This window comes from Augochlora pura, chromosome 11 (genome assembly GCF_028453695.1).
Source record: "Augochlora pura isolate Apur16 chromosome 11, APUR_v2.2.1, whole genome shotgun sequence".
NCBI lineage: Eukaryota > Metazoa > Arthropoda > Insecta > Hymenoptera > Halictidae > Augochlora > Augochlora pura.
Genome location: NC_135782.1, coordinates 3,217,250 through 3,243,678, shown reverse-complemented (window position 1 = coordinate 3,243,678; position 26,429 = coordinate 3,217,250). Strand labels below are relative to the sequence as shown.

The 26,429-nt window shown below is 45.2% G+C and overlaps 2 protein-coding genes across 5 annotated transcripts in view; one reads left to right on the top strand and one right to left on the bottom strand.

The window, feature by feature from the left end:
- The window catches only part of LOC144477146 (uncharacterized), a 330,738-nt gene that overhangs the window by 86,926 nt on the left and 217,383 nt on the right, over nt 1–26,429 (top strand). The gene's annotated exons all lie outside the window — the stretch shown is intronic.
- The window catches only part of LOC144476834 (uncharacterized), an 86,126-nt gene that overhangs the window by 30,721 nt on the left and 28,976 nt on the right, over nt 1–26,429 (bottom strand). The gene's annotated exons all lie outside the window — the stretch shown is intronic.

The following is a 26,429-nucleotide window of genomic DNA, read 5'->3' as shown; positions in this document are numbered from 1 at the left end:
CGGCTCGTAAAGTCGGAAATCGGAAGAATAGAACCGTCAGAAGCGTATATAGCGCATGCTGCATATATTTGTACTGGGCATATACAGGGTGTATAAATATTTATCTGGCGAGACCGTTGTATTTGCAAAGGTGCAAGCAATTTTTTAAGCTGTTAAACAACGATGCAACTTTTACAGTACTCGCTATAAAAATTATTAAAGTTGTTCATCATCTGTAACTACCCCTGACAAACTAAAACAACAGCTATTTCTCTCTGAGCATGACGGTCTTTAATCATTTTTTAAATATTGTTAAATTGAACGAGATTATCAAAAAAATATACCGTTGTATTTGGGAAAGTCCAAGCAATTTTTTAAGCTATCAAACAACCATGTAACTTTTACAGTAATCGCTATAAAAATTCCTAAACTTATTCATCACCCATAACCACCCCTAACAACTTAAATCAACTTCTCATCGCACACGCCAGACTTTAAACATTTTTTAAATATTCTCAACATCTACAATATTATGAAAAATATATCTCCAGTTAGAAAAGGGTGGATCCTCTAAATGATGAGAAATCGCGTGGAGGAAATTGCTGGAGGATGCCGGACTAGCTCGGCTTAATCATTCCAGAACGCCAACATCCTCTCTCTCTTTCTCTCTCTCTCTCCCCCCGTTTCCCAGTTACGCGATCACTTCCGAAGTGGAGAACAAAGTCGGGGCGCGACCTGGAGGGGCGCGATGTTCCGCGAAGATTTCATAACGAGCTTCCTGGAAGAGATTCTACTAGGCGGGAGTGCCTTGAACCCAAGAACCCGACGCGCAGCGTTGCTTCCAGAAGAAAACCGGTAGTCGTAATTCCAGTATCTCCGAGTGTCACCCGGCTAGGCCGAGCCTTATCGACTGCAGTTTAGGTGCTCCTCTGCGCTACCGATCACAACGGAGCCGTGAATCGCCGTTTAAACTCCTCGCAGGCTGTGCTTCCAGGCGAGAAGCAACAAATTCCACCGGAGAAATACTTCATTCTATTTTTTATAATTAATGCTGAAACTAAACGCGACTAATATACGTTTTATAATCTTTACAAGATTTAGATTTATTTATAAACTATCTAAGCTTATTGTTATTATTTTTATTATTATTGTTATAATTTTGCATACTTTAACGAAGAGTTTCATATAACAATTTCCAAGAAAAATATTTCAGGAATTGGAAAATAGACTATCCTGCACAGCAGAAGATTTTAAGACGAGTGTTGCGCTATTTATATTTTATTAACAATCTACTAAACCATTCTATCGACGTTATACTTTTTTGTCTAACTCTTGTCGGTTGAACAAAGTGAGAAAAATTTTCATTTTGCCTAAAGAGTAGCGAACATTAAAATTAAAGAGAATGCTTGAAAAATATGGACTTCGAGAAGCGATCAAAGCGATTTAAATATGTTTTAAACAAAGAACGTTAAATTCTCGGGAAGACGAGATCTTCTGTAGCTAATCTTCTTCCATAGTATCGTCGAAGGTACAGTCGATTCTGGGAGGCCGCGCGGTCGAAAAAAGAAGGCCAGGATTCCAGAAACCGTGGCCCCGCCTCCGTTTCTTTATTTCCCGTCGTTCCGTCGGAACCGCGCGAGGCCTGTCTACAACTTTTCGAGCCGTGCACCTCTTTTGGTAAACTGGTTTCGGACTTTGTTTCCTAATGGGATTAGCGGGATTAGCATCTGATCTCACCTCGTGAGCACGGCCGCGAAACACCCGCGCCCGGTTTCCGTTCGTTAGCTCGATAGCCACCTTCAACGGGGTACAACACGGCAGTTTTAGCACGGCCATCACGGTTTCTCGAATTATGTGAAACTGGTCCGCGACAATGACACCCCTGATTCCATGGGATTATTTATAAGTTATATATAAGTATTTATGGGCGCGTGAGAAGACCATATTGCGGAAGGATGCAGCTGGTTCTGCTGTTCGATATTTTGGACTTACAGAATTATAATCGCAGCTGTAGAAATTTTATTTATTGTAGTCACTGTTATTTATACTTTACTTAATTTTATTAGTATTTGATTTTATTATTATTTAATTTTATTATGTGTGAAATAGAGAACGGTTGTTATGAGAATATTTTAGTCTGAGGGTGCGTTGTGAAAATAGTAAAAGGTCTGAATAAGTTCATTTTTCTTCGTTCAATAAATAATATCAAGTGAACGAAGGAAAATTTACTTGACAGAGATTACAATAATTATTATACCAGACAGGTAAATATTGCTAAATTGAACAAAACCATAAAAAATATATACCATTTCATTTGCAGAAGTCCAACGATTTTTTCAAGCTATCACACACTGACACAGCACACCTCCACACACACAGTTCCAACAGTGAATCCCCTGAAGCTTACTCCCCGTCTCCATATTTCATCCTCGACTCCGCCTGAGACAAAGCAACGCGCGAACCCCGCATGATTCGCAGACGAAACGCGAGAAGCAGTCCCATCGGTCGCAGTCGCAGCGAGCAAATCAACTTTCCAGGATTAAGAAAAAGTCGTCTGACAGGACAGAGAGAAAAACAGAGCGAGAGAGAGAGAGAGAGGGAGAGTAAAGAAGCGAAATAAGAAGCCGGATCGATTTGAATAATTCACGGTGACGGAACACGGGATCCCGACGGAGCCGTCGCGACAAGATCGAACGCGCTGTGTGCGCGCGCGCTGTCGTTTGATATTCAGGATATAGATCGGATTCTCAGAGTTAGAGCGCATCATCCTATTACCAAGGATCTCGTTTCGGCGGATGAAAAACCGGGGTAAAAAGAGGCGAGGAGCGCGCGGAGCTTCGAAAAGCGGCGAGAGACAGGCTAGATCCAGAAGATCGGAGGTGAAGATCGACGCGAGATGGGATCTCGAGCGATTTTCGAGGTCCGATTTCATCGTGGTCTTTGCTAGAGAGAGAAAGAGAGAGAGAGAGAGAGGGCTCTCCTCTCCTCTCCGCGTTAATAATGTCATAGCCCCTCCGGCTTCTATCTATTTATCTTTCTGTCGTTCGTCCAGCTCCCATTTCCTTTGTGACTCGGTTCCACGGTTCCGCGGCGCGCAGCCGCGCGTGTTCTTTTGTTAATTTAACTATATCTACCGTCGCCTCCTCTCTCACCCACCCCACCCCCCGTCGTTCCACCTTTCGAATCTCATTGTCACCGGGTCCCCCTTTGATAAAGGCCGACTCGCTCGCGCGACAAATATTTTTACAGTTCCGCGTCGCGTCGAGCAGAACGCCGCTTTAACGGAGTCGAGGATTTAACCCTTTTCACTCGAGCGGTGACTCTGAAAATTATTTTCTCATTTTCTATGATAATTTTGAAACCAACGAAATTTAGATAAATAAATACTATTGAATAGAATGAGATCTTCATTCATTTCTCAGTGCCTAATATAATGTATTGAAATATAATATAATATAGCATAGTGTAGTATAGTATAGTGGAGTACAGTATAATAAGTAAAGTATAGTATAGGTCAGTATAGTAAGTAAATTATAGTATAATACAGTACAATGTAGAAGAGTATAGTTTAGTATAGTATATAGTATAGTACAGTATATTAAGTAAAGAATATTATAGTACAAGCCTAGTATAGTACAGTATATTAAGTAAAGGATAATATAGCAGAGTACAGCAAGTAAAGTTTGGTGTATTACACCACAGTATAGCATAGTACAACACAGTATAGTATGGTCCAATATAGTATAATATAATATGCATGATATGTTGTAAAAATAATTGCAATAAATATTAATATCTTTCACTACGATTTTTCTCCAAGAAATGGCATTTTAGATTCCTGTGCGTGAAATAGACTGCGTGCCCGTATGGAGTTAGGGACGTTTTATTTTTCCGGGACGCGAAACGGAAGGTAGGGCGATAAATCACAATGAGAAACGTCCGACATAATCAATAGCACGGCAACACAGGAGGATGGAACTATATTAGGTGACGTATGTTATAATAAGGGGGAACCGTGAATTCTGACCCTTGTGCCGTTGTCAGCGCTCCGGTCACTATAAATCTTGAGATTAATGCCCCCCAGACGTAATTTTGACGATCGATAGGGCACCCATAAAAATCGACCGCTCCGAAATCGCGATTTATACCGTAATGAAAAGTAATAATTTTCAAAACCATTCTTCGAGACGTAAAGAAACCTTATCGAGCTCGAATAGAAATATACTGCTGAAAAGCATTGGATGAAAATTGACGATCTTCGATTCGCTATAATTAAGCCAAAAATCATCGTAGATTGATGAAACTTTTTTTAATTAAAGCTTGGAGCTTCTACTTTAAAACAATATTCTTGGATTTTATGTTTCATCGATTTTCCTCAATGCAACCGTTTTATTCCGGGACCATGTTTAGCATATACAAATTGACAAGTTCGACGAGATACACGGACTTTGTAAAATTTTTTTCAGAGATGCCACTTACGTTAATATAAAATTCAATCCCTCTCGTTTAATTTAAAAAAAGTTTCATGGGGCTGCGATTTTTTTTCGCGAAGTTACAGCAATTTCAATTAACCCTTCCGTTTTAAACTCCGACTTTTTCGCTAGAAATGCAAGGGTTACTTTAGAGTGCTGTAACTTTGCGAAAAAAAATCGCAGCGACGTAGAACTTTTTTTAAATTAAAGGGGGCGAATCGAGCTTTGTTCTCCTGTAAACGGCATCGCTGAAAAAAATTTTACAAAGGCCGTGCATTTTTTCGAAGTTTCAATATTCGACCGGGGCAATTTTCAATACTGTATACATGGCCTCGTATTTAAATAATTACAGTAGTAAAGATGCAAAAGAATTAAAAATCAAGTAATACCGTATTACAGCAGAGATTTCAAGCTTTAATTAAAAAAAAGAGTTATCGTTCTAAGATTATTATTTGCTTGATTATCGCCGGTCAAAGTTCGCCAAGTTTCACGTCCCGTTACCCGCGTAATCGCTTCCATTTCGAATGCTTTCCAATTAGTCATAATTGCATCTATACCGTTCTATTTCATAACGCCGTTGAGACGATGCAGTTACGCGATACATACTCTTCTTCCATCGGCGGTAGGTTAATTGCATTATTTCGTAAAACCCGTGGCCGTCGTTTCGCTTCTTTCGTAATTGCTAATCCGCGCTCGCGATTGCCATTCTCATCACGGTTGATTATCTCCCAAGGAATTATTCGCGGACCCGGCCGCTCCTATTTTATTGTTAATGTATTTCACGATGCAACCCCGGCGAACAAAACCGTCATTACCCCTGCCCCGCTAATCGATCGACCTTTTCCCGTCCCACGGAAATCATCGCTGAAGATTAAACTCTTTAACAAGCCTGTATCGTCTTCGTTCACACTTTTATGGAAACGAAAATTACGCGGACTTATTGTTGCAATATTTCTATTCGGATGCATCGCTGCGCATAATTGACTGGAAGGAAATATTAGAGATTTACTGTTGTTTGAACAAGAATTTAATAATATTTGTATGATAATAGTATTTTTATATTTAATATATATTTATATATATATAATGTATTTAGGAGAATATATTTTTGCTTTGGTTTTTATAGAAAATACAGGTATAAAAGTACGATATTTTGCCCTCGTTTAAATATTTATCCTAGTAGCAATATAAAATTTACTGTCACCCTATCATTGCTAAACCCTCGAGATCTCTTCCATAAAAATTCCTCCAATTCAACATATTAAAAAAGGTAAAGTAAAAATGTCATTTTCATATAATTCTCGGCTTTTGCCCTTACCTCCGTCAGCTCTTATTTCCCCCAACTTTCAAAGAAAACGTTCCCCACAAAGAATCGCAAGTACGTTCCACGACCGCGAGTTCCAGCTACGTCGGCGGCCAGGTAAAGTAGCCAAGAGCCAAGGTGGACAGAAGGATGATCTACGCGGGGTAGGCGGCCGGAAAAGGTGGGGTGGGGACGTCCGGGTCGATTTGTTCGCAGCGAGGAGGGCAGCTCCGACGAGGTAAAACCGGGGGTTGCGAGAGAGAGAGAGAGAGAGAGAGAGAGCGGAGACACACGAGAAGTTACTTACTCCGGGTAATAACCGAGGAGCGCAACGACGGCCGGAGCTGAATTGCCGCGGACCGCGCGATGCCTCGGCCGTCCCGACCGGAGGCGGATCCGGTATCACGGTCACGCTCGTGTGTATCTCGTGGTCGCGCGGACCAGACCTCAGAGGATCGCGTGTTTCCGCCGTGATCTCTGATGGATCGGAGTCTGGGAAAAATGATGGCGTCGGCTCGCGGCGCTGCTGCTGCTCTCTCCTTCCTTCGCCTCCGCCAGACAGCCGGCTGTTTTTAAGCCGCCGATTTTTAATTCCACCCCCCCCCGAGCGGTTCCCTTTTTCTTCACGGTCTGGTTCGCGTGGATTCCGGAACGGATTCCGCGTCACCGCGATGATGAGGAGAATTTATAGGTGGTTCAGGTGAACGAACAGTTGAGTCGCTTTGGCGATGTGGAGGAGCTTCATTGATATCCTTACGCATTACCGGTGTGCGTTTTACGTCGCAGAGTGGAAGAAAATAGGGTGGCAGGGTGATGGGTTAGTGTAATAGGATACACTCGAGTTAATGTACAATATAAAGTCTAATGCTACACTTTCGACATAACACAGTATAAAATAATTAAAAGAAAAATGAAACAAGAACACAAAGTAACCATTCAATATTCAAATAAACAGAAAAATACTTTCCAAATAATACAAAAATATCGATATAAAACAACGAAAATAAAATAAAATAAATCACAGCATTTCGCTGATATTTTATTGTAATATTTTATTGTTTTACCATGTTTTACCATGGAGTTGAACGAGCCATTAGTCGGCGGTAAGGAGAACGCGGTTAAACAGACAGTGTGACGCGGCGGCCGCTGCACGCGGCGCTTGTTTCTGGTTCCACGACCGACGACGAAAATAGTCGGGCCGCGGGCTCCCTCCCTACGGTCGCGCTTTTCGTTGCAGCAGGTGCACACGCCGCGCGTCCTCCGGCTGGCGCGCACACACGGTCACGCGATCGAAACGAGGATTCGCGGAAGGCACGCTCGCTCCCCGGTTTAGCCTCGGCCACTTAGGGCCAATTAAAATTACTCTTAATTACGGACGTCTCCCTTCGCCTGATACGCGTTCTCCTTTAATCACGGAATTTACGGAGCCGGCGAGGACAGGCGAAAAGGGTTTTTTGATTGATCGCGCGCGCGGCTTCGCTCTTTTACCATTTCGCGGAACTTTCGCCACGGATTTCCGATGCGACTCTGCGATTTATGCTAATCAATTTGTTCGAATGACTGCGATGTTATCGGTTAGAATATTTATGTATAAGAATTATCAATATAATAATAATAATTTATTAATAATGATACTTGATAATGATGAACTTCCAAGTCGTTTCTTTCAATATCGTAACGGTGCAGACGCCAAGGAAATAGCGCACGCAAAGAGGATTTCGAGACGCGCGTCTCCGAGCCTCGCGTTCGAAGGCGAACGAAGGCGTCTGATCGACCGATCCGATTTCTGCCGAGCATCGATCCTTTCGACGATCTCGGAGGGGCGGTCCCCCCCGTCGGAGAGAAGGCCGGGGCTTGCTCGCGCTGACACGCGTCCGTTGGCTCCGATCGGAATCGGAATTTAATCGGGACACGTCGATGAGATCGATCAAGATTCGTGGCGGCCTTTATATTCATTCAGCGGGTCGGCGCGCCGTGGTCATCGATCTTCCTATTGATCGTTTCAATCGTTATCCCTCCCCCTCCCCCCAACCGCGTCGCATTGTCCGGAGCGTGCCACGAATATTCCGCGCTCGATAGAACGAATCGGCCGCGTGGATACCACCCGCGCGCGCGAACTCCTCTTTCTATCCCCGTTTCTGGACGCGAAAGCTTCCTGCCCGCAACACGCGACGCGATGAATAATACAATGGCCGCGGCGGGACGACGAATCTCGTTCGCCGACGGTTTTTGGTATCGTTTGCCCGACGTTGTTTTTCGAATCGTTCGCCCGCCGTTGTTTGCTTCGTTAAAGCTCGTCGGGAGTCACCGACGATCGCAATGTGTTCCTATGCTTTTTCGACGGCGACTGTACTGGTTGGTCCAGTCTATAGAAAGGGTTAAAGTGACTCGGTCATGGAATAACCAAATGTGGAGGAACCAACTCGACAAAATTAAATTCCAACCATCGCACCACCCACGCATAAACCCAATTGCAACGAACAAGGTTTACCAACGAGATAACGCAGCGAAACTTACGTTCCACCCGTTATAAAAATGGTGTGTCGCGCCTCTGCGAAGCGTCGTTTCACCCTGCGAAACTTTCGACAACGAAAAGAGCCTCGCGCACATCCGTAGGATCATCGTCTCGCGAGATCTGTCGTGCTCGGTTCGTAGGCGGGGTGAAAGGTTAATCGAAACAACCCCGTCACGGTCACGTGACAGACGCCGGTCCGTCGGTAGGGAACATCCAAAGGGTGGTGCCGTGGGCTGCGTCGGCCGCGTTCGCACGATAAATCCACGTATTTGTCCGGCATCGGGAGGTATATATCTGATCGTCGCCGCGTGGATCCCAGGTGAGAGAGAGAGAAAGAGGGCTCTCCGGATGATCCGACGATAGACGTAAACAATGGCGGTGGAGTACGCCATTATTACGACGTATCGTCGCGTCGCTTTACCGCGAGGACTGGTTTATGTTCGAGCGGGTGACTCAGCCGCGGAATGCAGCACACGCGCCCTGCCTTGATTGCCTATCAGACTCTCCGACTCTCTCTCTCTCTCTCTCCTCTCTCTCGCGGGCTTCTATAAATAATACGACACACGTATGCGGCTCTCTGTACCTGTGCCCGTACGTGCGCACAGTGCCCGTTTGCTAGGAGATGGGATCCGGCATCGTATAATTGACACGCGGTGCTCCCGCGCGATCGCCTAATTCGAAACTTTTCGACGTCTCGCGGAAATCGGGGCTCTCGGCTTGCGGGAATCGCGAAACACGCGCGAGTCGAACTACCAAAGGTGGCGAATTTTAGCGAAACGAAGGCTAAGGTATAGATCATTTTTTTAATTTGGTTACCTTTTTATTTAGCAAGCATTTGAGCTATTGAGCATTTGAGTTATTGTTTATACCACAGCAATGATTTTAATATATTATAATTTTGACATGGTCAGAAATATTAAAATATCGGACTCGGTTGCAATTTCGATCACTTTTCGACGCATCGTCTCTGCTTTTTTTCTAATTCGTCCCCTCGCTTTTTAAATTGTTTATTCGTTATTTTTACTCCAAACTCGTAATTAGCAAAACTATCAGCTATACCAAGCGTCGTCAGAATCGAAGACAGAGTATTTTGGCATTGCAACGAAACTCGCCGCAGCGCGTCGGCCACGTCGGTGCCTGGATTAACTCTCCGCGAGCCGCTCTGTAATTTACCGTATTGTTGACACCGTGATTGCCAAACCACTTCAAACGATTCCTCCCCACCTTCCCCCGAAAATCGAATTTAGCCAGGATTCCATTCCCTGTTCGCCGGATTGATTTTATTTTACAGACGGGACGCTGTCACGGTGGCTTAGCTACGATTTTGTTCCTCATTGAATTTCGCTCGGATTCGTGGTTTATTCGAAATCGACGGGGGTAGGTTAAGCGACGTTTCGTTAGCTGTCTCTTTTGGGCGATTTCCGGGACGAATTGTATTTTTTTGGAGAAGGGTAATTAGTCGAATTGCTATGGTTTATTTTATTGGGAATTTGTTCGATTTTATTGGAAAGTTGTTCTATTATTGATGTGCAAAATTGTAGCATTAACGTGAGAAATAATTAATTGTGACTGGAAGTTAGTAGAAATTGAGTAATTGTTCTAATTTTAATGTTCTATTTTATTAGAAAATTGTTCTATTATTAAAGTGAGAAATAATTTGAGTAATCTATTCTTTTTGACATAATATGAAGAACTAGTTAAAAAGCAGCGAATCAAACAACCCGAAAAATATCCCATAAAATTCCCCATGCTCTTGAAACGTACAAACTACCCTCGAACATACCATTCTCAACGCTAGCATAAATGTCTCCAGCATTTCCTCTAAATTCGATTTCGATAATCCATCGACTCGATTCCAGAAAGTCGGAAGCAGCCATTCCCTATAGATTCTCCATGGAACTCGCATTATCCCGAGGATATTAGTTTCTCAGCAGCATAAATCTTCGAAGGTGTCGATACCTGGCATACCAGCTCTCGCTTCCACCCTCTCTCTCTCTCTTCGATCCCTCAACCCTTTTTCGTCAACCTCGTTTCGTTTGCCAAGAGACAGGCGAAAGAAAAAGATCTCATAACGGTGGCGGGTTGTGTACCTGGTATCGCGTGCGACGAAATTGGCGTTAATTAGCCAGGTATCCCGGCCACAGGTGAAACGAGCCCCGCGCATGGCAAGCGAATATTTTTGTTCCGACGGATTTCTCACGTGTCCCCGATGCGAAATTTGTCCGGATTGCGTAGGATTCGATCGAATCGAAGTTGCCACTGCTACAAGGTTCTGTAATCAACGGGACAACCGTTAATTAACACATTCGTCGTCTTCGTGGGATAATGGTGACCTCCGCCGGCACCGAATATATTTCATCGATCCAGCGATTCTGCGTCTTCGATGTATAGCTTCTGCTTTTTCTTGTTTCGCATTTTTGTGTGCGAATTTTATTTCGTGTCTCGTATTTTTTTATTTCTCTTTTATCTTCATTTTCTTCTTGTACTTTGTTATTTTTTAGCCGAGGATTTCCTTTTCTTGATTAAAAATATAAAAGCTCGAAGTATTTCCTATATTTATCTATCTCGTTTTACAATTTTAAATTGACCTCCATTTTAATCAATTTTAATTATAATACTTTTTATCAATATATACGTACAGATATCCTCCTCTTACTATACTAACAAACAATCTATATATAAAATACGAAGGACCCGAAAATCTTGAAAGAGACAAAGAAATATCTAACAAAAGAGTCTGACCAAAATCTTGGTCAATGTTATCGCCGAAATAAAAATAATACAATCCAGAATAAAAATCGCAGGCGGCTCGACGTCTCTGGAACGCGATAGATTAGCCGCTGTTGAAACAATTGATAAAACAGAGGCGAATCAATCGGAGCCAATCAAAGCCCATTGAGGGGTCCGTGTAAGCGTCCGATAAAAGTTCGGTGTCCCGTAAGAAGCGCGGTAACGAACCCGATTGCATCGCCAGGATATTGAGGTCCATTAACCTTTCGCGTTCTAATGTCACGGAAACGTTGGAGGAAGGAGGGGAAAAAGGAAGGAATAGGAAAAGGAGTAGAAGGTAGAGAAGGTCGAGAAGGAAGGGAAGGAAGAAGGAAGAGGAGGCGCGAAGAAGCGGAGACCGGAGACGGTAAAGAGGGACAACGTAGCGAGAGCGCAATTAGAAACGTTCGCACCTTCTCCGTCGCCGGCCGTTCGCCCCGTTGCGTACGGATAAAATGCAACCATTTAATGGTGTCCCGATGAACGTCCCGGCGGCGCTGCTGACACGGTGGAACGCGTGGGTCGAACAGTATTTTAATGACGCGGACGTAATTTACGCCTTATTGTGCCAGTTCTCCCCCCGTGTATATTTATCGGGGGAGGCCCCCGGCGGGCCGCACGGTATTTCACTTCCGCGGAAACAGCTAAATAGACGCCATAACCCCGGGGCCCCGTCTCTAATGGAACCTTTTGGTCCTTTACCAGACAGAGAGACCCCCTCCTCCTCTTTCATGAGTTTATTCTGTCATGGTAGCGGCCTGTAATTTGCGCGTTCCTCGCGCGTGTCGAAGCCAAGCGATTTCCACGTTCCACGGCCGCGGAATTTCCGACGCCTCTAATGCATCGTCTCTCTTCTCGTTTTCATTTTACCTCGTTCGTTTCACCTTGTTCATTTTACCTCGTTCGTTTTACGTCTCCCTGTTCTGTACCGGCTCATCCAGCTTTTCGTTTTCGGTAGAATCCACGGTGTCTTTCGACTTCTGCGCGAACCATTGTTTCGCCTAGGACGTTTTTCGTTGGTTCAACGAGACCCAAAGGGGGTGGAAAACGCGATGCTGTATAGTCGATGGTTTATTCTGATGGGGTGATCTTTGACCGAGGAAAATGTTGAGGTTTTAAAGACGATATTCTTTTAAATATATTTAAATATATTTGTAATGTTAAAAATTGGCCGCGAGCACGTTTCCACACACTCTCGCCATGGTTCCAATGGTTATCGTCACCGTCTCAAGTATTCACAAAAGAGGGGTTATGGTTGCGCCGGCAACAGCAGCACGCTATGCCTACGCAGAGCGCTATGGTAAAAAGCCGCGACAAGAATCGCGGCGGGTGTCGCGAGAGGCGGGAAACGCGCCTGGTTGCTCGCGATTATTTAGCGTTTTCGCGGAGAGATACTTTATACATGGCGGCGGGCAAATCGGCGCGCGCGATCTCTCAGCGACGGCAATAAAACGCTTATCCGCTGGGCCGTTCGATGCCCGAAACGTATGGCCGCGCATGATTCAGTGCTCCGCGACCGATAAACGACGCGGCCGCGATCTCGATCCGCACCCACACGCTGCAACAGAGAAGGAGATAGAGGGAGACAGAGAGAAGAAGAGAAAGGGATGGAGAGAGAAAGAGTGATAGAGAAAAAGAGATGGAGATAAAGAGAAATAGAGAGAAAAATGGGGAGGAAAATAGATGCATTGAAAGAGAAAGGGTTAGAGGAAAAGAGAAATAGAGAATAAAATAGGTAAAGAGAAAGAGTGATAGAGAAAGGGAGAAATATAAAGAAAAAGGGAATAAAATAGAGAGAAAGAGTGATAGAGAAAAAGTGAAATAGAGAGAAAAAGAGAATAAAATAGATGAAGAGAAAGAGTGATAGCGACAAAGAGAAATAGAGAGAAAAAGACACACATGGAAAGAGAGAGAGAGAAATAGCCGACAGACGTAAACAGCGTAGCCGGCCGAGCACAGATCCGCCTTCAGGATGTCCAGCCGCAATAAGACGTAACAACGGCCTGGCTATAATAACGCGGCCTCCCCCGGCCGCCGCGTATAAACTGCGGAACGACGGCGATCCGCGGCGGCGCGGACAACGCCGTGATGGAACGTCTCGCGAAAACCGGCGGATTTCTTGCATGCAAATAGGGGGGTGGTGGTTCAGGGGGTTCTGTGCCGCGCAACAGACCCACAGACAGTTTGGAACTGTATTTCAGCGGCGGACCGAAGATAACGTCGTGTTCGGGACAGTGGGAGGTCTCGTTTGATGCTGTAAAGATTCCACACGCCGGGCTGTCTGGTTTGTTCCCTTTTATTTATTTAACGTTGCATTGTGCGCCGCGCGTTCTAGACGCCGCCGCTCGCGTTATATTTAGACTGCGAAGGTTGCGTGATTTCATGCCGGAGTTATCCTGGTACGGCGCTCGTCTCGCGTTCGCTTGCTTCCTGAAGTCCTTTGTCGAATCTTTGCTCTTGGAAGAGGCGCCTTTTCTGTGGCTTTCTTGCGCGCGATTACAGGTGGGCTGGCTGTGTGATGCCGTTGATTGGTGTTTAGGGAATCCCGTGTTGGGTGCTTGCAGAATTGTTTATTTTATAGTAAATATAATTCTCCTAATTTCCCGCTTCTTTTCGAAAGTGACGAGCTACGCACAAGAATGGTGTCCCATAGCCTTCTCTTTCTACCAAAAATCGCTCAATTTTCAAACGCGAATTTCAGGTCGCGAGTCATGGGTCTCCATTACCCGTTCAACGACGAATTAACTCTCGATGATCTTCATGGATCTCAACGATGACTCACGGCGCAACGAAGGTCCTGTCATCGAGATTATTCGCCCCTTTCACCGCCGCGTTGGAATCGTTAAGGTTTCGCCCGCGTTTCCGGCGAAGGTCCTCTCTCTCTCTCTCTCGGCACTCGTTCCTCATCCGGCGAACAGGCCCCGGCGCGGTATCCACTCGCGCGACACTGTTCTCGGGGCCTCGTCGCCGTGAAAGGTCGGGCCCGTGCACGGAACATTTCTGCTAAGCCAGATATAACAACGCAGATAAGCGGTGAACCCCGCGAATGATTTACGGCGGGAACCCGCGGCACCGCGTATTCCTCCTCGTTAAGATCGAACTCGGAACGTGTCACACAGGGATTTATCCCGGGGGCCTCGCTCGCGCGCGCCCGCGCACACCGTTTCCGGGCTTTGTGTCGCCTCGCTCCGAACACCGTGTGGTACACACGTCCGAAGCCAAAGGTTGACCGAGCACGCTTTCTCTCCTACGCGAGAATGTTCACCTCGCGGAGATCACGATCCAGCTGCGATTTCTGGAAATCTTAATAAGCCGGGGTGTGCCGCTGACATCGGACGATAACTGCGAGACCTCCTCGAAGGCCGCGCTACGAAACCCCATAGCATTCGAGCGTCGGGATTAACGACGCGAAGCCGCATCAATTTATTTCTAGTTTCAGTTCGGTAGGATTGCAGTTTTTTAAGATTTTAGTTACTTATTTTTGTTGGAACTGTTGGGAATTCTTAGAAGCTGTTATAGATTAATTTTTCAATAATTTACAATAATGGAGATTGTTGTAAGTAATTGAAAATTTTGAAAAATTTGTTCAAAATTAAAAATAATTAAAAGTTGTTAGAAACTGTTATTATATTGAATAATACCCCATCTGAATAGTACCCCATCATCTACTCTCTGTCACCACTCTTCCTTCTTCACAATTAGAAAGACACCCGGTACACAGGCTTTCTAAGGCGAGGATTGATTTGACGAAACGGTTCCGGAGTATCCGATCGCGGGGATCACCGCGAAAACCGAGGACGGCGATTTCTCGTGCGGATCACGAGAGGGGTCAGAGCTTCGCGAGGAAGCTCTCGGCGCACGAGAATCGGGTATATCGCGGGCCGATCTGAAATTCCCTATGGAGAGGGCCCCGTAGAGGCGTTCTCGTCGCCGCTTTTTATCCTAAGCGCGGAGCGAAAAGAAATCGCGCGGCGGCGGATCGTGCGAGAAACCTATTCGGCTCGGCCGAAGAGACACGTCTCTCTCTCTCTCTCCTCTCTCTTGTTCCGGGGAGAGCCCGGCGGAGATTGGAAGCTCGATTTCCTCGCGTTCTCTTAGCTTTTAATGCGCCCACGGTGTTCTCTATTTTCACCTGGGGCCTCCGTGCCGCGAGGAAATCGTTATTCGGGATCGAACACGCGAGTCCGCCGCGCTCCGACGAATTTCATCGTGGGACCATTGTCGGGGCTCATTCTTTTCTATCTGAGATTAAACACAGAGCGCGAAGATCCTCATTAAGGGACTTTTTTTTTCTTTGGCGATAACGGGGGATGGTCCGAAATATCTCGTTATCGTCTTTTTCCGGCTGGTAGATTAAAACGTGTATTTTAATTGGGTTTATCGTGCATCGCTCGAGTCGATGGCGGAGTTTATTTTATTTATTCGACGAGTGATAATGTATAATTTTACGTATGTGATGTATGATGATATAGAATAATGTGTATAGTAATATAAAAATAATATGCAGCGATGTACAATAATGTATAATAAAATAGAATAATTTAGAATAATATGTATAGCAATATATGGTAATATAGAATTATTTACAATAATATATATAGTAATATACAATAAAGTATAACAATATATAAGTAATATATATAGAGAGAAAGATATTTTTAAATAAATTCGCAGACTACGCGCTCCATAAACAATTGATTAAGAAAATAGAAAAAGCCTATGCTATCTCGATTAAAGCAAGTAGAACTAGCCGACAATGATCAGACCGACTAGTTAAACGATATTTGACAGATCAAGATCTAGTTTACTTAACACAGAACATAGATAAAAAAAAGTGTTCAACAAACACGATAACCAGGAAATTATTACCCTGGCTAATGGCGAAGCGAGCGACACGAAACGAATGAATTTTCTCAGGTTTCTCGCGAGCCCCGGTGAACGATCACGCGAGGATTCACGTGCCGTTAGATCGTGTTTCGATTCCCCAATTAACAGCTAGCGACCGTGCATTGTCGTGAAATAAAATGGCGGCTTCGGATGACTTCTCCCCTATGTTTAACGAGAATAGTCGACCTCTGCTCATTAATTAGCGTTCCACGATCCACGTGGCTGCTGCTACGCTGTTTCCCTTCTATACGGTCCCATGGCACCATTGTATTCAGAGTCCTTATTCATTAATAATGCATTTCGCGGGGACAACAAGCCAGCTAATTCGTTATTATTATTTGAATAATTCTAATGCGTGGAGGAATGAAGTATTAACCCTTTGCGGTCGAACGGCGACTCTCAGGCGACTTTAAAAATTATCATGCCACGTTTGAAAATAATCTTTATCAAATTTACTAATATTTAAACTGATATTTAAGAGAAATATCTAGGAACCGATTCGGAGAATACAATGCGCCGGCGAAAGATGTTCGTCGATTCAACGACGAGGAACGACGAAAAATGAGATCGCGACGAAATCGGGGACAGCCCCGAATATCTCTGAAAAAGGGAAGCTTGCGACGTAAGACCGTGGAGGAGTCTCTCGGGAATACCTCGGAAAACCCTTCGAATTGTAGAGCGCGCGCGGCAGGGGAAATATTCGGTTCGGCGGCGGTGCATGGTGCAACGGATACACGGGTTACGATGCGTATCGCGAGGCAGATGGATGCACCGATAGATAGGCGGATGCACGCGCAGCGTAAATGCAGTGGGAGGGCCACCGATAAAAGTGTATCGCGATCGCGAGGAGGTCGAAGAGGACAACGCCCACGCGGGCCGCTTTCGATTTTTGTGTCGAGTGTCTCTCTCGATGCGGCATCGACGCGTTCCGCGCCGCATCGGGCGGGATACGTTTCTGGCAGGCCCGTGACACCCTCCTCTCACGTTCGTCACTCCGTTCCCGGACGATTCCCCCGTTTTACTGGCCTCGATGTCCCCTCGCGGCCGTAAAAGATACGATCATCGACTGGACACGCCAGAAAATTAACTGAGAAGTCGATAAAACGACGGATATCGACTCGCACGGCGCACCTCATCGATATTTTACTCGAGTTTACGGTCGGGTCGAACGTTATTACGATTGTTTCGTAATAAATATTTAGCTAAGATCGTTTAGTCGGATAGTTTACTCGCGTTGTTCGTTTATTTGCCACGAGATTTGACGCTTCGTTTGTCTTTTTATTCGTTTCATTTTTGAAGCAATTTTTCCGAGCGGTTCTGTATGGCGAGCGCCTTTTTGCTTGAATTATTCTTTGTTCGAGTCATTCGTTGTTCGAGTGATTCTTTATTCGAATGACTCCTTACTCGATCGATTCTTTATTCGAATAACTCTTTATTCAAATGATTCGTCGTTCGAATAATTCAAAGAATTCTTTATTCAAGAAATTCAAAGAATTCTCTATTCGAATAATTCAAAGAATTCTCTATTCGAACAATTCAAAGAATTCAAAGAATTCTGTATTCAAATAATTCAAATAATTCTGTATTCAAATAATTCAAATAATTCTGTATTCAAATAATTCAAAGAATTCTCTATTCGAATAATTCAAAGAATTCAAAGAATTCTGTATTCAGATAATTCAAAGAATTCTGTATTCAAATAATTCAAAGAATTCTGTATTCAAATAATTCAAAGAATTCTCTACTCAAATAATTCAAACAATATTTTATTCAAAGAATTCAAAGAGTTCTTCGCTCGAATAAATTTTTACTCGAACACTACCAACGAATTATTTAAACAACTCGTAACAAGAATAATCTCTTCCCAATTCTCCTCGACTCGCGACACCGTCAGAATCGCATGAAATCCAAGTTCGAGCCACGCGACGGAGCCATTCAATTACGTCGGACACGGGCAGGCGGACGAGTAAAAAGCAAGATGACATTTCCGGGCCGCGGGCCGAGGACCATTTCTAGAATTGTTTCGGAGAGAGTGCACTCGACCTCGCCCCCTCCGTTGGCACTCGACTTTTCGGTAGAAGCGCATCGAAGGTGTCGAACGCGATATTCGTCAACGCGTCGACGACGTCGGAGACACGCGTTCCCGAATTCGAGCGTGTGTCGGAGCCTCGTATTTCAACCGCGGGAAATTGCGAGAGCGCCGGAGCACCGACGGATCGATACGCTCCGGCAAGGGGGTGGAACACCACCTCCGGTCTATGGGGTTTCTAGGCCGACGGGGTGCCCGTTTCTCGAACGGCCCCCCGGGCCAATTACCCGCGGACTCTCGGGCCGATGCTCCACGCTAATCCGCGCTCGCATAACCGAATAACCGCTCGATCGGTCTCTTGGTGAAACATTCGCGGATGGGGCGAATCGCCGTGGCACAATTAATCTTTCGGCACGCCCTTCCAGGGCGAGCCCTTAGGCTAGAGGAGCCTTGTTACCGCGCGCCGACCAATTACTGCGCTTTTTGTTTGCTTTGGGGCGTAGTTAATTTACTATTTGATCGAATAAGGGAGGCATTACGTCTTTGCGTTAATAAATAAATATGTTTAGAGAATCGAGAGTTCGATGCGTGGTTATTTGAGTATTATAAAGTTTGTTTTAGGACGTAATTAATTTTATACTTGATAATTTGATGAATTGATGGAATAATAAAAGAAAAATATTTAATATGTCTTGTTCGATAAATATAAAATTCTGGACATAAATTAACTTTGATTCTATGGGTTGCTTTATCGTTATAGGACACTTTGGTCTATTCCAAGTTACCCCTTTCGCGATGACTCACCGTTTTCGAGATCTTACGGCGGCCTCGGCGCGCGACAACTCGATTTTCATCGGGGTCTCGCATGGCTGATGGAGATCCGGCGCGCGGAGTAGCTACGAGAGAAAATTGACGCCGAATTGGCTTTCCGTTCTACAGCACGCGCGGAATAGAGAATTACGAGGCACCACCGGCCACGTGCTGACGGTTTCGCGTAATTTTCCGGGGAATTTCTGCGCGGCAACGTTCGACCCGATCTCCCGTCGCGCGTCCGTCGACGAGCTTTTCGAGGATTCAATTGCACAGATTGCTGCTCGATGCGCTGCTTTTCCGGAAATATGTTCGGCGATCGTTCTACAAATTGCTCAAGAAATGAATGGAATTAAGATCAGCTTGAGAAAATCGATATGTTATTGACAGTATATTGTTATTTGAATACCGTCGCATATTTTACGAAATAGATTGAAAAGAATTGACGATTATTAAGATATATTTATAAATTAGATGGGAGTTTTAAAAATTAATTGCTAACAAATTATTGTTATGTTTGTTTCAGGTAAGCACGAGAGGGACTATTTGGAAAACATTATTCGCCGGCCGATATAATTGTGAGTGGCCCGAGGAAAATCAATTGCAGGGAAGTAAATGTTTTAATTGGAGCTATTATTATTCGCCGCGAATATTTGATTAGGAGACTGAAAATTCAAATCAGTTTTCCGCGTCGTCGAATCAAATTTATTGCAAATATTGACGGGGAACGTTGTTGCACGGTTCGTTGATTTTTAGCTGTGGGCGAAATGAATAATATCCTCTTTTCTCTCTCTCTCTTTTTATATATTTCTCGTTTTCTTTCTCCCTTTTATTTTTCATAACTTCGCGTCGTCCATCATTGGCCGCATATTTATTCAGAATTGTTTCAATATTTGATAAACTGTTATCGCCGGCGGCGCAGACGGACGATTTTTTTCGATCGTTGTTTTATCAGCTCGCGATCACCGTGCGTGCTTTCGAACGTGTCGATCGATGTCTATGCAACTCTATCCGCTGACTATTTGTTTTCTACGATTTCCTCGTTTTTTAGAGTTTTGAATTATAGCTTGGGACCTCTGCTTTAAGATACCATTTTTGGATTTTAATTTTCACGCACCATATCGTGATTGCAACCCTTGAAATCTGACGCCATGTTTGAAGCATCGAGGTTTGACAAAAGTCACGAAAGTTTGACAAAATGCCCAGACTCGGTAAAATTTTTTTTAGCGATGCCGTTTACCACAAAATAAAGTTCGATTCTTCCCCTTTAATTAAAAAAAAAAGAAACCCAGCTGCGATTTTTTTTGCCAAAGTTACAGCGCTTTGAATTAACCCTTGCATCGGGGGCTCTCTGTTATTCGTGTCGAAAATGCAAGGGTCACTTCAAAGTGCTGTAACTTTGGCAAAAAAAATCGCAGTTGGGTTTCTTTTTTTTTAAATTAAAGGGGAAGAATTGAACTTTATTTTGTGGTGAACGGCATCGCTAAAAAAAATTTTACCAGGTCCCTGCATTTTTTCAAACTTGGCGATTTTCAAGGTGACAAATACGACCTTGTATTTAAAGTTGTAATATAATATTATAATGTAATATAATACACTGCAATTTAATACAATAAATTACAGTATACTATAACTATAGTATATTAGTTATACAGTATACTGGTATATTTTTTGCCCGCCATCCGAATAAATTCGCGACCCGAGCTCCGGTATAATCGTCTTACTGCCGCCGCAGGACATTTTTCGGGACCCTCCCCTTTTATCGGCGGACATTATCGAGCCTCTTTCGAGGCCCTGCGGGGGCCATCAACGTGTACGAAAGAGGCTTCCTTTTCGCGTAAAATCATCGAGCAGCGAGGATAATCCCATACAGAAGTGAAAAGAGAGAGAGAGAGAGGGAGAGGGTTGTTACAGCGAAGTCCATATTGGCCCGCCGGCGATTCCCCCATACCCTCTCGATATTTCGAATCCACTTACGCCAGTGGACGATCATGGGGGGACATGGGGAGATCAAGCGAAACTGTCTCCACTCTCCTCTCCCCCCATTGTGCGTCCGCGCCGCGGATAAAGGACTCGCGCAGCCTATGGGGGTGTGTTCTCCCTGGCCTTTGTGCTCGCTATTTGAGGCCCGTGCGGAAATTAATTTGATTGATTTGTCTCGTTTCGGCGACTGGACCCCGCACTGATTGATGATTGTTGTTGCTCAGGCACTTGCCAAGCGTTGCACGGTGCCACGAAAATCTGGCATAAATTATGCGGCGACGTTTTTAGCCAAATCAAACGGTGATTGAAGTGTACTGATAGAGGAGAGGCATAAAAAGGATTAGAGAAATGGAATTTATAATATTTTAGTAGTATTGATGATTATTAATTTTCGGTTGTAATTGTATATTGATATAGTTATATTTTAATATTTTAATATACGTTAAAATTTCTTTCAGACCTCGACAAACGTTTTCTTAATCATCGTCCATTGAATAAGGTGTTAGCACCTTCGTCACCTGTTCCCACGAAACATCGGCCGTGACGTAACGCGTCGTCCGTCGCGTCCCGGAATAAAAGCCGCTGGATATCGAGCAGACGTCACGGCGACGCGGGAAGATATCTCCGTGCTCTCTTTTCACTCCCCCTGTTCAGGATTATATCCCCAATCGAGCGGCCGACGCGAGGCGTCCTTTGCATCCGAATGGACGGATAAGCCCGGTCGCGCGCGGTGGTATGAGGCGAAGAGTAAATTATCCGTGGACGTCGGCCGGGTTCTCTTTCGGTCAATTATTCCGGACGAAACCCTAAGGGTACTCCCGAAACTTGTTTCGGTTCCTCTCTTTCTCCGCGAGCCGCCCAGGCCACCCGACGATATCGTGGATCCGCTCTTCTTCTTCTTTCCGTCGTTTTGTTACTCAATTGGGGCCTGTTACGCCGGCGAACGTCGACGTTGCATTGTTCCCTCGTCTCGACGATGCGTCTTCGGCCTCTCCTCCTTGCTCTCATCTCTCTCTCTCTCTCTCTCTCTGTCTCGTTCGGCTCGAACACGAAATAAAAATCGAACACGAATAAAAGGCGTGGCGCGGACGATACCTTGACGTAACCTAGACCGAAAAACTGGCTGACTTTGCCCGGCGATAACTCCGCGTAAAATTATCGTACGATAATGAAACTTTTTTTAAAAAAAAGCTTGAAACCCCTACTTTAAAACAGTACATCTAGATTTCATATCCGATGCACTTTGTCCATTATAAATATTTAAATATAGAGCCATGTTTGTCGCATAGCGAATTACACGATTTGAAAATTTATAAAAATGCCTAGACTGTGTAAAATTTTTTTTCGAGATATTATTTATACCGAAGTAAAGTTCAAACCTTCCTCTATCGTTCAGAGAAAGCTAGACTGCGCTGCGATTTTTTCTGTCGTAGTTACATCGCTTCGAGCGATCTAGAAGTTATCGCTCGTAGAATCGATCAATCACGCGCGCGTACTCCCTCGTTATTGTCTAATTCGCGGCGATCGTACCGCGGCCTTAATTGCGCCCCCGGCAAGTTAATTGGCCGTAAACACGCGATCAACGGCGGCACGCTTGTCAAATGAAACTGTCGCGATGAACGGGGAACGGAGAGCGGCTGGTATCTGTAAAAATCGGTCACGCTTCGCCGTCGAACTGTTTGTATTCGGCCGCGAAATTAATGATCCGTGCGGCGGTGCCGCGCGACTCTTTATCATTCGACGGGGACGGGGGAGAGAAAAAAAAACAAACAGGTGAGCACGTTTTATTTATTACGTAACCGTCGGCCGGCGTGACGATCGATCCCCGGCAATAATCGATGAACCGTTCGATGGGGGGATCCTTGCCGATGGTTCTTCCGCCCCAGATACGAGAGCCGGCGAAACGAGCGCGCCACAGGCAGCCTGAACTTATTATTATATACTGATGATAATAATAATGGCAATAAACCGTTCCGATTATCGGGAATTAAAGGCGAAGCTCTGCCGGAGCTCGTTAATTTATGCTCGGGGCTCGCGTTAATGTAATCACGGTGGATCTTTATGCATTCCTGCCACGGGGAAATTTGTGGATGCATGGCGGAGCGAATAATTATATCTTTGAAGCGATTGTTACATTTGTTCAACCTTTTGAATTATAATAATTAATCAGACTCGCGAATAAGTTCTGCTGAAATGAATATCATTAATTTTCTTTAAATCGAAATCCAATTGAATTCTTTTGTGCCTGACATATTGATTATTAAATTTAATGTCTGTCATATTTATTATTAAATTTAATATCTCAATATGTCAGCGTTATCCAGATATAATTTAATATCAAAAATATTACAGTACCTTTAAATAAGAATTTTTAAACGTCGACTTAATATTAAATTAAAAGAGGGAAATGTTCGTTGCAGGGACAAAGAGGCGCGCAAACATCGCGTGCCAATTTTTCATTCGGGATAGGAGACAGTAGCGTTTCCCACGACCGCCGAAAGATCCTAATTAGCATAGCTCTTGCTCGGATCTTCCGGCAGTCTTACCGGCGCGGGGCGCCGTAACTTCGAGAGCTGGCCGGGCTCCCGTCGAGCCGTAATATTACGTCGGCGTTCTGTGAATGTGTTAATCAGTTCCCATTCAGCCTTCTAAAATCCCTTAGTTAGCCCTCGCATACCGTCGCGGCGCCGGAGCTGCGTCTCCGGTTCCACCGTGGCCGGAGAGCCGACTATGGCAGAGAAGGACTATGACGGAAAGAGACACTATGGCAAGAGAAAGAGAAAGAGAAAGAGAGAGAGAGAGAGAGAGAGAGACTATGACAAAGAGGCAACTATGGCAGAGAGAGAAAGAGAGAGAGGTTATGGCAGAGAGAGAAAGACTATGGCAAAAGAGACATTAGGGCAGAGAAGGTCTATGGCAAAAGAGACAACTATAGGAGCGACTGCAGCGACTATAGGGGCGACTACAGGAGCGCCGGGGCAGCTCGAATTCTGCGCCGAGATTTTCAAGCATGACCGTAGTGGCCCGCGCGTCGTTCCCCTCCAGGCACGCTGAAACCCCACGGTGGAACAGGCCTATTGTTTCTTTTTCGTAGAAACCATGTTCCGTTTCTCGCTAGGCCTCTGTGTCAACGCCAAGGCCCCCGGACCCGCAACAATGTGGTCCGGGCGGTAAGCCCGGCGGCAGCCACACTTTCTACAGATCTTATCGTATCTAGCCGCGAACAAGCCGGCCGGTTATTGTAACACGAGCAATGAATAACGACTAATGCGAGGAGATTAGACAATGCTCGCGCAACCGGCTACCGCCCTTTGCAAAAATTACGCGCGCGGTTTAAAGACGCTTCGCGCGTAAACTCGATCCTCGACGTTTGATGGCACTTTGGGGGTGGTATGGTGGGGCCACCTGCGCGAAAATGGCGATTCGCTATATTTACTATATTTTCTGTTAGGGGTTGCAAATTAAAGATGGCACTTTCTTCGAGCTTTTCAGACCTGTTGGAAACGGTACGCGTCATCGGGTACGCGTTACTCGGAACAAATTCTATCGCGATACGGCGTGTGTGACTCGCCGTTTAAATCGGCGATTATCGCGAACAACGCGGCCGGCCGCGGTCCGCGAACTTTATACGACAGCGCGATGCCGGTAGCCATTAATATGACCGGAATATACGAGGAGAACGCGGCCAGCCGACTGATTGAAATACGGCCGCGACTAAATTATGAGTATCGAAGAACTCTCCGCGGCGGAGTGGTTCCGCGAATAGGAATGATTGAAAACGGAGCGGAGGGTGAGCACCCGCTTCCTACGGCTTCTCTTTGTATTTCCGTCGGCGCGGTTTTGGCGGACGTTTCATGGCTTCTAAATAAGCCTAAGATTGTTTAAACGAAGACGACTCAGGAGAAATTCGGAATTTAGAAGTTTCGAGGAAATTATTAATAACAGCCTGATAAATATTCCTCGACGCATTTCATTCGCGTGGCGCGAATAAAATGGCAGAGTTTTTCATTCTATTCGAGTGGTATTAATTTTTCAAATAGTATAATATCGAGGCCTGGAAGAGAACGAAGAGCGCGTCCATTAAATTTCCCGATCGCGACTCGTTTAACAAATGACTCTCCGAAATGACTGTTTCATTTAATAAAAGCGCGAGGCGGCGCTCGCTTCGAACCAGACTCGATATAAACTGTATTTTCCAACCGAGAGGAAACTTTCGCGCAATCGAACTTATTATGGCAAACAGTTGCTCGCTCGCGGCGCGCGGAAAATTAGCGGAGGAAGCAGGGGTTGCAGCGGTCGCATCCCTTGCGCAACGATTTAAATTCGATTCGCGGCGGTGGCCGTCGAGCTGCAATATTTTCGATATGAATATAAACGCGGCGGTGGGGCGGGGGCCTGCGCATTACAATAGTCTCATTTCGCGAATTGAATTTCCGGTGGTCGTCGAACATCAAAGGGGTGGACGAATTCCCGTCCCGCGGCCTACGTAATTACAATCGTTTTACCCGTATAAACTATCCGCCTCCAGGAATATTTTTTTTTTAATCGTTTGATGTACACGTCATTTGCTCGAACGATGTTTTATTTGAATAATTGGAAACATTTTTTGGCCGAATTGTTTTTTCGTGTATATTCTCTGTACTTCTGATATACTTTACATTTCTACTATATAAAATTTCAAACTTTACCTTGAAATATTCAATTCATTTATCTTGAAATATCCCAGGTCCTCTCGATCAAATAATAACGAAGATGACAAAAAGAATTGTTCAAACCGCAGTCTGCGACAGAAGAAGAATACAATAGCAGCCCCTGCCGCCATACCATCGCGTGTGGTATATCGCACGTTCGTGCAATCTTCGCTGGCGGTGCCTCCTTCCTCGCTATTTTCGTTAAGATAATGAAAGCGGTCCGCGTTATAGTTTCCCCTACGCTATCCCGATATTAAAACACTTCTTTAAATGCGCGCCAGCCACCCGCGCGATCTGAGACAACAACTTCTTCCATCTTTTCCCTCTCGAGTACTTTAATATCCTCCAGCGCGTAATCAAATTCCTCTCGTCAGAGGAAAGCTCGCACGAAATAACAAATTACTCTCGTGGTTTTACAATACTTTGTCGAACAGATCGCTATTCGATCGAAAAACACCGTCGCCGGATCGAGCTCTTCGACAGCCCCTTCGATGTCGCGTGAAACGAGCGCCGCCACGGAGTTGTTAAATCGTTGGTGCAGCCGGTTTTGCCCGCTAAATCGAGCACTGGTCGCCGACGAGAGAAATCGTTGCCGGTGCAGAGAGCGCGAAGGCGAAGGAGATTTTCTGGCACGGAAACGCGCGTCTCGTTTCTGCGGGCGTTAAATCCGTCACCCCGGGTTGGCCGCGGGCTCCTTCGCGGAACTTTATACTAACCGCGGCGCGGTGTGGTCGGCCGCCGCGCGCTGTCAGCCTGTAAAGACGGTTTAGCCGTGCGATGACCGATTTTGTGGTCGACGCCTCTCGATTCTCGAGTCCGGCCCGTTCTTAATGGCCGCCCGTTAAATCGAACTTAATACGGCTTCGCGATTAAGCCGGCGACGCACCGCCGCGACGGGGGAGATATACGTTTACGTTGGCGGCCCGGAACGCGGTGAACATTTCGCGCGCCCCGACGCTTCTTCTTCTTCTCGACGTTCTTAATGTGAACG